This window comes from Pleurodeles waltl, chromosome 6 (genome assembly GCF_031143425.1).
Source record: "Pleurodeles waltl isolate 20211129_DDA chromosome 6, aPleWal1.hap1.20221129, whole genome shotgun sequence".
In the NCBI taxonomy this organism is placed as follows: domain Eukaryota; kingdom Metazoa; phylum Chordata; class Amphibia; order Caudata; family Salamandridae; genus Pleurodeles; species Pleurodeles waltl.
The window spans coordinates 214,268,763-214,282,182 of NC_090445.1; the positions used below are offsets into that span (position 1 = coordinate 214,268,763).

A 13,420-nucleotide genomic window follows, 5' to 3' on the forward strand; every position below is an offset into this window, starting at 1 on the left:
GGAGCTATATTATTACTAAACACTGAATTAGCTGCGGATAGAGCTATGACACTTCAAAACAGGCTTGCTTTAGACATAATTTTGGCGAAAGACGGAGGAGTCTGCAAAATGATTAATGAGAAACTTTGTTGTTCTTATATTCCTGCAAATGAGAAAGAATTAATAGAACTACTTACTAACTAAAACTAATGCGAGTAAGGATTTGAAAACATTGAAAGAACCAGGAGTTTGGGAAAAGGTGGGAAAAGGATTTGCAACACTAGGAAATTGGTTTAGTCAAATTTGGGGTGGGATATTGTGGAAAATCGTACAAGGAATGTTAATTGTGATCACTATTATATTAGGATTATGGGGGGGCATGCAAATTATGGTACAAAATTCAATTAAAAAGAGCTGAGAATAAACAGAGGAGGGAAGAACAACCCAGAAGAAGAATCTATAGGGAAGATAGAAACAGAAGAAATCAAAATGTAACTGAAAGTAACTTATAATTGTTTGACGAGAAAGGTGTGATGACATATTTAGTCATGAGAGGAGGGACTGTTGCAGCAGACATGCTAAAATGAGAATATGCTAATGATTTGCGTATAAATACTAATAAGAGAAACGATATTAAAGAATAAAACTAACATGTAATGTGCAAAATGTACCCACGAGGAGTGGTCACCATCTGTGCTAACAATACTGAATAATGTGAAATGTTTTAAAGTTGTATTAATATATCATAATTAACGATATAATCTATGTTTTGTAATGCCATATGTTCTTAGCTTAGCCAGAGGCCTAGTCAGCACTGGGCCTTGCCTGCGTAAACGTAGAGACGCGATGAGCTGCCGCAGACTGGAACTGGAGAAGGAGACCTTGAACTGTACAGAGTTCAACGACGAGCTGTACTAAGAGAAAAACTGCAAACTCACCAGCGGACAGGAGACGATCAGAACAAATTGATACAATTATGTGTAGAGTAGGCTAAATGTACTCTCCCAGGACTTGAACAATGGAACTACAGACTAAGAGCTGGGAGCAACAATTTTGTTACCTGAAGAACCGGATGATGTTCTCATCCACAGAATAACCAATCATGTTAATGGGACTTGACTCTCAAAATAACGTAGATAAGTGGTAAACAAAAATTATAGGTTAGAGTCATAACCCCTGATAAGGTTGACCAATGGGCAAATTGTGGGACGGACTGAGGGACCCTAATAAAATGTCATGACATGAGTGGAAAAGTCAGAACAGAGAGGTGAAAGTTGATGACATCAGGAGACGCTGTCCGAAGTGCTGAAACTTGGGCTTGCTTCTTGTGAGCCCAAGTCTTATTGATGACTGATGGTCTGGAGACGAAGTTTGACTCGTTGCTGATCCATCTTGGATAGGCAGCTATAACCTGACTGATTAATGAATGTATTTCTTTCTAGGTACCAACTGCGCTGTTTTAAAACGTTTTTCCTTTCTAGATAGATTTTTCCAAATTAATGATTTTTGACCAAATAATTGTTTTTAGCATGAAGACCCACATGCTGATGCTAATCTGGAGATAGGTAGGCTGACAAGGGTGGCTTAGGGTGACTCAGACTGACTGACATATATTGCTGAATCATTCGATATCTCATGATTTGCTTTTGATTTGTTTTAAAGTTAGATTGCAAATTAATAATCTGGAGAGAAATTAATTGCTTACGTTCCTAATAAAGATTGAAAGTCATGATATTGTTGAATAGAGGTTCATGATTAGAGTTGTAACTAATAGGGAATAAACAGAACTAATTTCCATATGAGTCATGGTGGTTTTTGCTTAAATTAGTTCATGATACATTTAAAATGATTGGATTGATTTGATGATACTGTCTTTAGGTTGCTATACTTGACTAGGATACCCTATGCGATCCAAAAGATTCATCGACCTATGCGCGTCCCCTTGTAAGTTTAATTAGTAAGGACAAGGCGCACTAGCAGTATAGATAACATCACACTATAAGGAGCATTTTTTATATGTTGATAAATATGAACATACAGCCATGCGAGTGAAAGTATTCTTGTACAGTTAGTTTTATAGTGAATAACATTAAAGCTATTTTATAAATGTCGACTTAAGCAGTAATAGTAACATGGAAGAGTGTAGGGTTTTTAAAATGAGAGTGTTCTTTTGTCTGGTCTTTGTAAAGTTGAGCACACAGCCAGCGATGGTTGACCGATCGACTTTAAAAACACGTAGAAGTTTCTATCTAATTAACTTTGTCTAGCAGCAAAAGTGATGCTGCAGTTCTCCCAAGGTTTCTGCTTGATCCTACTTTTCAGGAACGGGTTACGGTCATAGGTGTCACATTCATTCCGAACTGCTTTTTTTTAAATTCCCTAGCAAGCTTTAAAAATGAAACTACGACTCCCAGAATGCAATTTTATCTGTTGGCTAAAAAAAAAAAAACAAGTGACGTGAAGATATCACTCAATCCTTTCTTAAATGTATCTATTTAAATAGGTATTACTGCTTTACTCGAGGGAACGTGCCACTCAAAGTGTTACTCCTAATGTATGTGAATTTCAACACATAACACATGCAATACATGGAAGCGTCACATAAACAGTCTGAAAGCTAGGCAGCAATAGATAACACCATATAAGACAAATACAAATATATGAGTGTCAACTGTTTTATCACACAGTGCACAGCCGCACCTAATTGATTCCTTTTTTCCTACTTTGTCGAAAACGTATCGGTGTAACAGTCGTTAATATGAGCAAGTGTCCGCTTAGTCTCTCTTTTATGTCGCTGATCCTCTCTAAAATACGTTTTAGCTCTGAAGCTGTCAGGTGACCTTCACGCGGCCTGTACGTGACATGCTTGTTATTTCACTCTGGGGCTTGCCGAGTGATAAGCTAGAGAGCCAATCACAGCGGGGAGGCCGGCATTAAGCTTAATCGCGGGGCAACTACCGGAAGTCCCTTGAGAGTGTTGAGCTATCTGAGGTAAGGTTTCTCATCTGTCACACTTTCGTTTTGACGCTGTTACCCCGAACGGTGTTTTTATTATCCATAAACGCGCAACTCTCATGAACAAACAGTATCATATCCATATACTCACGACTTTTCTGTTTACGTTGTATTCCTCAATTTTGTAAATGCGTTTATTTCTTTCTTTGAAGACAATTGTAAATGCTTACTGGTGCGCTTTTTTTTTACCGCGATAATGTACCTTTTCAGGGTGTATTTGCATCATTGCATATATACGGAACTGCTTTTAAGTTCTTCCTTTCTAGAAGAGTTGCATATGTTTATGAAACCATAAAACATTTTGTAAGTGAAGGTTCGCTTGTACTGCTGTTTTGTGGGAGTGGTTGATAATATATCTTTTATATTTTCATTAACATAAACGCGGCAAAAGCGTGTTTTCGTTAAGACTAATCATATAACTTTCCCGCTGCAATAGTGATGGGTGAACGCAAAGTTCCGGACTGCTTTATTTCTATTTCAATCCTGCTGAGATGGGGCCATCTAGTAATCTTAACAACCAGTGCCTGTTTGAATGCAGCCTTCAAATCAAATCAAATCATTAGCATTTATAAAGCACGCTACTCACCCGTGCGGGTCTCAAGGCGCTAGGGACAAAGGGGGTGGTTATCGCTGCTCGAACAGCCAGGTCTTTAGGAGTCTCCGGAAAGCGGAGTGGTCCTGGGTGGTCCTGAGGCTGGTGGGGAGGGAGTTCCAGGTCTTGGCCGCCAGGAAGGAGAAAGATCTCCCACCCGCCGTGGAGCGTCAGATGTGAGGGACGGCGGCGAGTGCGAGGCCAGAGGAGCGGAGGGGGCGGGTGGGGACGTAGAAGTTGAGGCGTCTGTTGAGGTATTCCGGTCCCTTGTCGTGGAGGGCTTTGTGTGCGTGGGTGAGAAGTCGGAAGGTGATCCTTTTGCTGACTGGGAGCCAATGCAGGTGTCTCAGGTGTGCGGAGATGTGGCTGCTGCGGGGTACGTCGAGGATGAGGCGGGCCGAGGCGTTTTGAATGCGTTGTAGGCGATTTTGGAGTTTGGCTGTGATCCCGGCGTAGAGGGTGTTGCCGTAGTCCAGGCGGCTCGTGACGAGGGCGTGTGTCACGGTTTTTCTGGTGTCGGCGGGGATCCAGCGGAAGATCTTGCGGAGGGTGAGGAAGCAGGCGGAGGACACGGCGTTGACTTGCTTGGTCATGGTGAGAAGAGGGTCCAAGATGAAGCCGAGGTTGCGGGCGTGATCTGCGGGGGTCGGTGCGGTGCCGAGGGCCACCAGGAGTCGTCCCAGGCGGACGGGGTGTTGCCGAGGATGAGGACTTCAGTTTTTTCAGAGTTCAGCTTTAGGCGGCTGAGCCTCATCCAATCTGCGACGTCCTTCATACCCTCTTGTAGGTTGGTCTTGGCGCTGGCGGGGTCCTTGGTGAGGGAGAGTATAAGTTGGGTGTCGTCGGCGTAGGAGGTGATGATGATGTCGTGCTTGCGTACGATGTTGGCGAGGGGGCTCATGTAGACATTGAAGAGTGTCGGGCTGAGTGATGAGCCTTGAGGTACGCCGCAGATGATCTCAGTGGGTTCTGAGCGAAACGGAGGGAGGTAGACTCTTTGGGAGCGGTTTGCGAGGAAGGAGGTGATCCAGTCCAGGGCCTGGTCTTGGATCCCGGTGGAGCAGAGGCGGGTGATTAGGGTGCGGTGACAGACGGTGTCAAAGGCAGCCGAGAGGTCGAGAAGAATGAGGGCGACTGTTTCACCGTTGTCCATCAGGGTTCTGATGTCGTCTGTGACTGAGATGAGGGCGGTTTCAGTGCTGTGGTTGGTTCGGAATCTGGTCTGTGAGGGGTCGAGCAGGTTGTTGTCTTCCAGGAAGGTGGTCAGCTGTTTGTTGACGGTCTTCTCTATTACTTTGGCTGGGAAAGGCAGACGGGAGATGGGGCGGAAGTTTTTCAGGTCGCTCGGGTCAGCCGTAGGTTTCTTTAGTAGGGCGTTGACTTCGGCGTGTTTCCAGCATTCGGGGAAGGTAGCAGAAGAAAAAGAAGAGTTGATGATGGTCTGGAGGTGCGGGGCGATGATGTCGTCGGCTTTGTTAAAGATGAAGTGCGGGCAGGGGTCCGAAGGGGCGCCGGAGTGGATAGAGTTCATGATGGATTTGGTTTCTTCCGTGCTGATGTGGGTCCAGTTGTTGAGGGTGATGGTCGGGGATGTGGGTTCTGTGGTGTTTGGTTGGGTCTGGTGTCCGAAGCTGTCGTGGAGGTCGCTGATCTTGCGATGGAAGAAAGTGGCGAGGGATTCGCATAGATCCTGTGAGGGCGTGACGGCGTTGGCGCTGGGATTGGAGAACTCCTTGATGATGCTGAAGAGTTCTCTGCTGTTGTGGCTGTTTTTGTCCAGTCTGTCGGTGAAAAAATTCCTTTTGGCAGCGCGGATCAGGTGGTGGTGTTCGCGGGTAGCGTTCTTGAGGGCGGTCATGTGGTCAGCGGTGCGGTCCTTGCGCCAGGCTTTCTCAAGTGCGCGACAAGTTTTCTTTGATTCTTTGAGGGTGTCAGAGAACCAGAGGGGTTTCTTGGTGTTGTTCTGTCGCTGCGAGCGTTTGAGGGGAGCAAGGTTGTCTGCGCAGTTGGAGATCCAGTTTGTGAGGTTGAGGGCTGCGTCGTTGGGGTCGGTAGTGAGGGTGGGTTGGTTGGCGGCGAGTGCGGAGAAGAGTTGCTCTTCGGGGATCTTGTTCCACTGTCGGCGAGGGATCCGTTGAGTGCGGAGGTGGCGGGTCTCGCGTCGGAATGTGAAGTGGACGCAGCTGTGGTCGGTCCAATGTAGGGCGGAGGCGTGGCTGAAGAAGACGTGTTTGCTGGCGGAGAAGATAGGGTGGCGCCTTGGTGGCGCCCCTTGGTACAATCTTTCTTGGCGCCCCAATGACCTGCTTCATGACGGATGCCCTCACTATCATCCTCCCAGGATTTCCCACAGCCTCTCTCTCACAATTATTTGATTTATTTTATAGCGCTACTCAAACTAGTGTGGTGTGCTTTACGCGACACACACTATACAGCAGAGGTCTTCAAACTTTTTTATACTGAGCCCCCCCTTCTAAAAAAATTTCGGCATCGAGCCCCCCCACCACCTCATGCAAATTTCTGGAAGCTGTTACTCTGCATCATCGACGGCAACACCCACCCGCGGAGTCCAGATCATATATGGGAAACATTATTATACAAATTCAGGGTGTCTAGTAAACTGAAGGTTTGGGAGCACCAGTGGCTAGGTAACAGATGCTTATTACACAGCTCAAATGAAAAGCCTCCAAGAAAATGTTTGCACAGAACAATTTGCAATGTGGCTTTATTGTTCACTAACACACAGAATTTGACACAATACTTTCAAAACTAATGTGACGGGTGTGCCTGTTTTTCACCACACAGACGGTCAACTTGTGGATCAATTTTTGCTACTGCCAGCCTGCGGTTGTGCTCCACTTTCATTCTTGAGCGATACTTGGGTTCTCAGCACTTGCGGTATTGAAGACTAATCTCGCATAAATATGATGTGCTGAAAGGCAAGAGAGTTTTGATAGCACTTTCCCTCAAAGCTGAATGTTCTGCAGGCATTTTCAGCCAAAACTCCCCCAAGGAGAGTTTGCTAAATCGCATCTGCAGTGTGCGATCACTCTGGAGATCAATTAGTTCTTCCTGCATGCGGATTGGGAGATGGATACCCCCATCTGCCATAAACGGTTGAAAGACCCAGTCATTAAAATGATTGTTTTCCTCAGGAAAATATTTGTGAAAACTGTCGCTGAGTGATGTCAGGTGATTTTTTTTTTATTAACTCTGCAACATTTTGAAGGTTATATTCTGTTTCCTCAAGAGCATCGGCTAAACATGGAAATGGCTCAAACTGGCCAACTTCAATTAGTCTCCTCCATAATTCCAGCTTCTTCTTGAAAGCAGATATTTTTTTATTCATGGTAAAAGAAGTGATTTCAGCTCCTTGCAAAGATTGATTCAGGGAATTTAATTTCTCAAAGATGTCAGCAAGGTATGCTAAAAGCACAAGCCACTGGGGACTACATAATTGTTCTGCTTTGCAGGGGTCCAAATCCAGAAGAAATTGCCGTACTTCATTCCTTAATTAAAAAATGCGATTCAGAACTTTTCCACGGCATAGCCATCGGACTTCTGTGTGAAGCAACAAGCCATCATGTTCAGCTCCCATTTCTGCACATAAAATTACAAATAGGCGAGCTCTTGTTGGGTGGGTCTTTATGAAATTAACTATTTTAACAGCAGAATTCAAAACATCCTGAAGTTCACCATCCATGTTTCGGACAGCAAGGGCTTCCCGGTGTATCATACAGTGGGTTCACAGAATATGTGGAGCCGCTGTCAACACTTTAGCTTTTAGGCCAGCCCTAACACCACACATGGAAGGAGCCCCATCTGTGCAGATTCCGACACAGTTTTTCCATTTTAAGCCATGAAGACCCAGGAAGTCATTGATAACGTCAAATAAGTCAGATGCTGTTGCTCGTACATTGGTTGGCTTGCAGAATAAAAAGTCTTCCAGTATTACTGTTTCATAATAGTATCGGACATAAGCAATTAAATGTGCTGCCTTTGACAAGTCAGTTGCTTCATCCAACTGCAAAGCAAACCAACTCGATTTCAACCGAGCTATGAGCTGTCCGTGGATATCTTCTGACATGTGCGAGATGCGGCGGCAAACTGTTGTGTCTGAGATGGGTATTATTTTGAACTTCTCTGCTGCTTTTTCACCAAGCATTGTTGTAGCCACGTCAAGAATTGCTGGGAGAATGACTCTTTCTCCATCTGTAAATGGCTTTTTGTTTTTGGCAATATGGTATGCCATTTGGTAAGATGCTTTCAATGCGTTTGCTGTGGTGGAGGCCACATTTTTTATGGTTTCCTTCTGTTGAATCATGTCTTGCAACTTCCTGGCAAAAAACTCTCTACTCTTTGCTACTCTAGACCAATGCCGTGTTTCCAAATGACGCCTTAGTTTTGTTGGTTTCAAGCTGTCATTAGCTAAGGTCATACCACACACTGTGGCCTAGTTTCTTCACTAACAACAATGCAGGTGAAACCAAAGTCCAAATAGGAGACATCATACTTCCTTAATTTCACAGTTTTTCTCTCTCCATCTGTTTCTGTTTCGGCCTTTCGCTTGGGAGCCCTACTGTCTTTTGACAGCAGAAAACAATCCATGTCTGATGTGTGCTTTACCTAAGACTCAAAATGCAAAATCTGCATGTTAATGAACAGCACATGACTGCAATTTTACAGCTGCATGAAGTAGAGTGGGTTTTTAAAATATAGAAAAAAAAAAGTCTCTACAAAAATATCTTCTTCCACGTAAAATAAAATATGGATAAAAGAATAGTTCCATGGTGCATGGATAAACATTAATTCCAGGTGATTAAAGCTTTCGGTGAGTGCTCCCAAAACTGCTGCAGTATGTTTACGCACATACCGCCAATGAGGCTCCGCAAGTTACTTTTTCAAAGTTTAGTGAGGTAGTACTTTAGCACTGCCCCTTCAGCCATCACTCAAAAAAAATCTCTACCTTCTTATTGCAATGCCTTCCTTGGGCAGATTGGATTTCACTCCTGATGATCCGGCTGTTCGAATAGCAGTCCTCTGTCTAGCGATCAAGTGGCTTTTTCCCTTGCAACGATGAGAGAAAGTTTTAGAAAAGTTACTTGCATGTTCCCGGGTGAGGCACCATTAAAGCTCCCACCGAGACCACAATGATAGTGACGGGTAAGGGAGTGAATGACATGCCTACAAATTTGCTGCTGCCTGGTCCGAAAGACCAATACAATTATGCAGTGATATGTAATTAATATGAAGTCCTGAGTGCCGATAAGATATGATTTGTACAAAATAAAGTTAAGACTTTGAATTCTGGTAGGGCCATAATAGCCTTCCATTATTTCAAGTTTGATCCTTCATATAGTTCCTAGCAGCTCCTTTACTTCATTGTCCTCCACACACACTCCTTCAAGCACATAATTTGCTTTACTTTGTCAATATTTCAACAGCAGTCTATTTCCTTCACACACTTTTGCATGTAATCACAATTAAAATTGGCAAATGTGACTACTGAAATGTGCGCTCTGCAGAGGCCAACAGCAGTATGAACATGTATTCTGAACAACTTTATGACCCAGTGACAGGCACAGTGAAAACTCTTCACTACATTTTAGTGATAACCCCAGAGGTTGCAAAATGGTATATTTCCACATTTATTTAACTGATGAACATTAGTTTATACCTTTCGCATTTTTGCTAATTTAAAAGACATATCACAAAACGTGTGTATATATAAATGCACACACTCGCAGTATATTTGAGGGAATGTTATTCGGTTTTTAATTCCCCATGCTCTCTATCTGCTTAGCTGTTGGCCTGTAATTCATGAAAGACAGCATGGAGAGTTGCTCACAAGGAGCTCAATGTTCAATATTTTTCCACTTTTAAAAATAAGCACAGACAGGAAACATTGTTTTCTGTCTGCATTTATCTTTAAAAATCAGAAAACTGGGAGCCTTAATTATAAAATAAACAATGACATTACGTTGAGTGTGCGTTGTTGTATTTTGTTTATGATGCCACACAAGCCTTGATAGAAAAGGGAATTAAGTTAGTGACATTGCAAATGTAATTAAGGCTTGCAGCAGGTGCTGTAAGGCTGTTTCTCAATCATTACATGAAATATGGGAACACAAGTTCACCAAAATATTGACATGTCCCACATAAGCAAAATAAAACCTGGCAGCTATTATATTGCATTTACAAACAAACATAAACCAGTCTCCAGGCCCAAAGGATTTGTAGGTTTTACTGGCACATATATTGCCAGCCTAAGCCCTGCTCCGATTTGCAATTTAGATAAGAGCATATGTGAGGCAGAGCAATAAATATAACAAAAAAACGAAAGCTGGGAGCACAAAAACGAAAATCAGCTGCCTAGCAAAAAGGACAAAGCCTTTTAAAAAGCTGTTAACGCTTAACTGCCTGTGCAGAATGCAGCCGATGGAAACTCCCTCGCAGCCAGACAGTGAAAACCAGAAGGGGGCTGACGATAAATCAAAGTATCCTCGTGGGTAAAGGCAGCAACCAGGCAGAGATGTGAGTTCAAACAGGAAGCGAAGCACAGCACTGAAGAAGCACTATTCTAGCAGCCAGTTTGCGAGCTTTATGCACCAAAATTCCCGGCACTTCCTGCATCTGTGCTGCTGGCTGTCCATTTCATTGGTGGAACGTCAGTGCTGACGTAATTGCTGATGGTGTCGCAAGCTGCTGTGCACTTTTACACCAATCAGCGAGCAAGTTATCAAAACAAGTGAAGAAACCTAGAACGAAATGTGCTTTCTACGTCGAAAGCAATAATGGGAGCGGAACAGGTGAGGTGGAGTATGCGCCCCCCTGGGAAGATGCTGCCCCCCCCCCCCGGGGGGCGCGCCCCACACTTTGAAGACCTATGTTATACAGAGACCACCTATTTCTACCCAGGCCTTTTTTTTAGATAAACCTTATGGTATCGGGAGGAGTCAGAACTTAAGGTCTAAATCGATAATGTTTTCATACAGCGCTTTGGTGCTAATTCACTGTAGTATTTTTAGGTTTGTAAATTTTAATGAACTGCAAGTAACATTTTATCTGTGGCAAAAACAGTAATCTGCTAAGCAAGCTACATAAAATATAATTCTGTGATCCATATGCTACGCATTCTTTACAGCAGGCACATTAACCCCCGCTCTATTTTATGATGAGACAAAATTGCTTTCGGCAAAACTCGGATCTTTCTAGCAGGTACATTAACTGCCAATATTAAATTGATATGTGGCCTGAAAACTGCTGTGCACAAAAGAACTCTGGAGCAGATGCTTTTAAAGCCATAAGATATTTCAGAATGCAGCGCCCTGAGGTCGGCGCCAGGTGTGACGTCACCAATTGCACCTCCCTAAATCCGACTCTGTTACCAACAAATGTTAATGGACGATTTAATGTCACAGCGATACTTCACATCTTTTAATCTGGTACATCGGTTAGTTCTCCAGACTGTGGCCAGTCGTTAGGTCCTCAGTCTCTTACAGTGTCCCGTTCCCTTCCATGCAGTGGAAACATGTAGGTCAGTTGGTGTAATCTTGAGCTAAACAACGGTATCACTTAGCCTGTAGGATAACTTTCTCTTTACAGTTCAGGATACCATTATGTTTGTGGCTGTAGCAGCTGAAGTCAACAGGCTTGTCTAGCATCCTTGGAAGTGATGCCAGACGGCAGACTTACTCCCTTCTTGCACAAGTCAAGTACACAGAGTACCTTGCCTGGTTGTTGCGTGCTGTGTCCTACACCTGTGGTTTGTGGGCCAAGTGGGAGGCTCCCCACTTCACCAATGATGGCCATTTACTTTAGCATGTCACACAGTGAGCAGCGGCAGCACTAGGTACGGCTGAGGGTTAGGCTCTCCACTTCAGTTAAGTTATTCTTCAGTATGTTGAGAAGTGGTGATCTCCCTTGCCTTTGCACTGCTAGGAAACTGGCTGTCATGCAGAAACCAGCCATGGTCTATTAGCAGTTCTTGGAGTACTCAATGGAGCCCTCCTTTCCTTGGTCCCTTTCAAATGTCATTTTCTTGCTTTAGTGAAGAGATACCCTTATTTTTTTTTTTTTCTTATTTTTTTTTTGTAAGGTGCACAGCAAGTAGTTATTATGTTATCCCAAAACATGGCCACAGTGAAATGATCCTACTCTGCACCTGGCTGTCATCAGCCTTCCTGAAATAGCTCTCTTTGGGGGTGGGGGACAAAATGGCATACCCTGTCTAAAACACTTTCACCCTTAGGAGGAGGTGGTGTGGTTTATCAGCTAGAGATTCTGCCTTTGGAACCCGTGGACCAAGGTGCCAATCCTGGTCTTGGCACTTGACTCAATATTGAGTGATTCTGGGAAAATCACGTAATCTCCTTGTGCCTAAGAATGTGTGTGAAATATATTTGTGTAATCTCCGCTTGATGAACACTATCAAGAAGATTGTCTTCCATCCCACCCCCTGCCACTTGTACAATTGTGTCATAGCTAGATTTGCTCTATATAAATACTTTTACATGCGTAACAGAATCTGCTGAATTCCCTTTTGTTTACCAGCCACCCAGTGCTTGGGTACATCTAATCAGCAACTGCTTGTTGAAAGGTTATCCTAGAATTTCTAATGGTAGCCCTGTTTCTATCCTCATCCACGTCAGTGTCTGGGTCAACCCCCTCTGGCTTCAGGAATGCAGTGAATACACTTCATGTATCTGTGAAGTTGCTACTCTCCTCCATCTTGTGCCTTGACAATCCAAGGGCCATCTTAGATGGATCCTACTAGTTCTAGCAAATACTCACAATGTATACACGCTTTCCTTCATGAAGGAGACTCTCTCCTAAAAAAGAAATTGGTATACTGTTTGTATTTTTAATGTCAACCCACTGGGACATGGATAGTAGTATTATGTCATCAAAGACGGCACGTATGGCTTAACCATGGACCGGCCTGGATGTCCGTCCTTTCTCTAGATTAGTGTGCTAGCTTGGGTCAACAGCAAAGTCAGAATGCTAGTTTTGCATGTGATCTGGTCACTTAGGGTAGGGGTACACACCTGTATTCCATGCAGAAGACATTTACAACTACAGAAATATAGCTCATATCTCAAATGTTCTTTTTTGAGTTTGGGAGGACTTGATATCACTTCTCTTGGACCAGTTAAACCTGTGTGTGTTTTATAAACTATTCCATGCAAGGCTTGGTGCGAGGAAAATTAGCCAAAGAGCAGTGCTTCTGAAATGTATGCAAGCATTCACAATGGTAATCCTTCAAACTGTTTCTTAATACCTAATGTATTACTTTGAAAGGGCTCCCATTGACCTTGGTTTGACCCGTTCCTGAGGCTGGCGCTAGGCCCAGCCACACAAGTGGTGCAACATTTTTATCAGCAGTAAGTGGAGTAAGGCTGGATGGTAGGAATTTTGTGGATTCCTGAGGATTCCAGATGTTTCTGTCACAGAAATGTAAGGAAAATAGGCTATTTTAGCCAAAGGTTGAGGTCAGTGGGTAGGCAAAGCCCATGGGATCCATGCAAGGTACACCACCCTGGAACTCCCTGGTTGTCTAGTTCTCAAAAATTTCTGTGGTTTGTATGTTTGCATGGGTGGCACCACAGCACGGCTCTAAATACTGCAGTTACCCCTATTGATTTATCAATGTAGCTCTTTTGGTCCTTTTGTGTCTTGGTCACTTGGCCCACATACATTCTTGGGGTACCATTCTTGTTGGGGAACATGTGGGAACTCGGCGTAGTAGGAAATTTGTGGCTCCTTGCAGATCCCAAAGTTTTCCTCACAAAAATGTGATTGGTTTGTCCCCTTTTGGTGTGAGGCTGTGCCATA

General features: G+C 43.7%; 1 protein-coding gene across 6 annotated transcripts in view; it reads left to right on the forward strand.

The window, feature by feature from the left end:
• Nucleotides 1-2,844: 2,844 nt before the first annotated feature.
• The window catches only part of GRN (granulin precursor), a 1,029,241-nt gene continuing 1,018,665 nt past the window's right edge, over nt 2,845-13,420 (forward strand). For all 6 annotated transcript variants that reach the window (XM_069237890.1, XM_069237896.1, XM_069237897.1 and 3 more), the window contains exon 1: nt 2,845-2,970. The gene's annotated coding sequence lies outside the window, so the exon portion shown is untranslated. The remainder of the gene's footprint in view (nt 2,971-13,420) is intronic.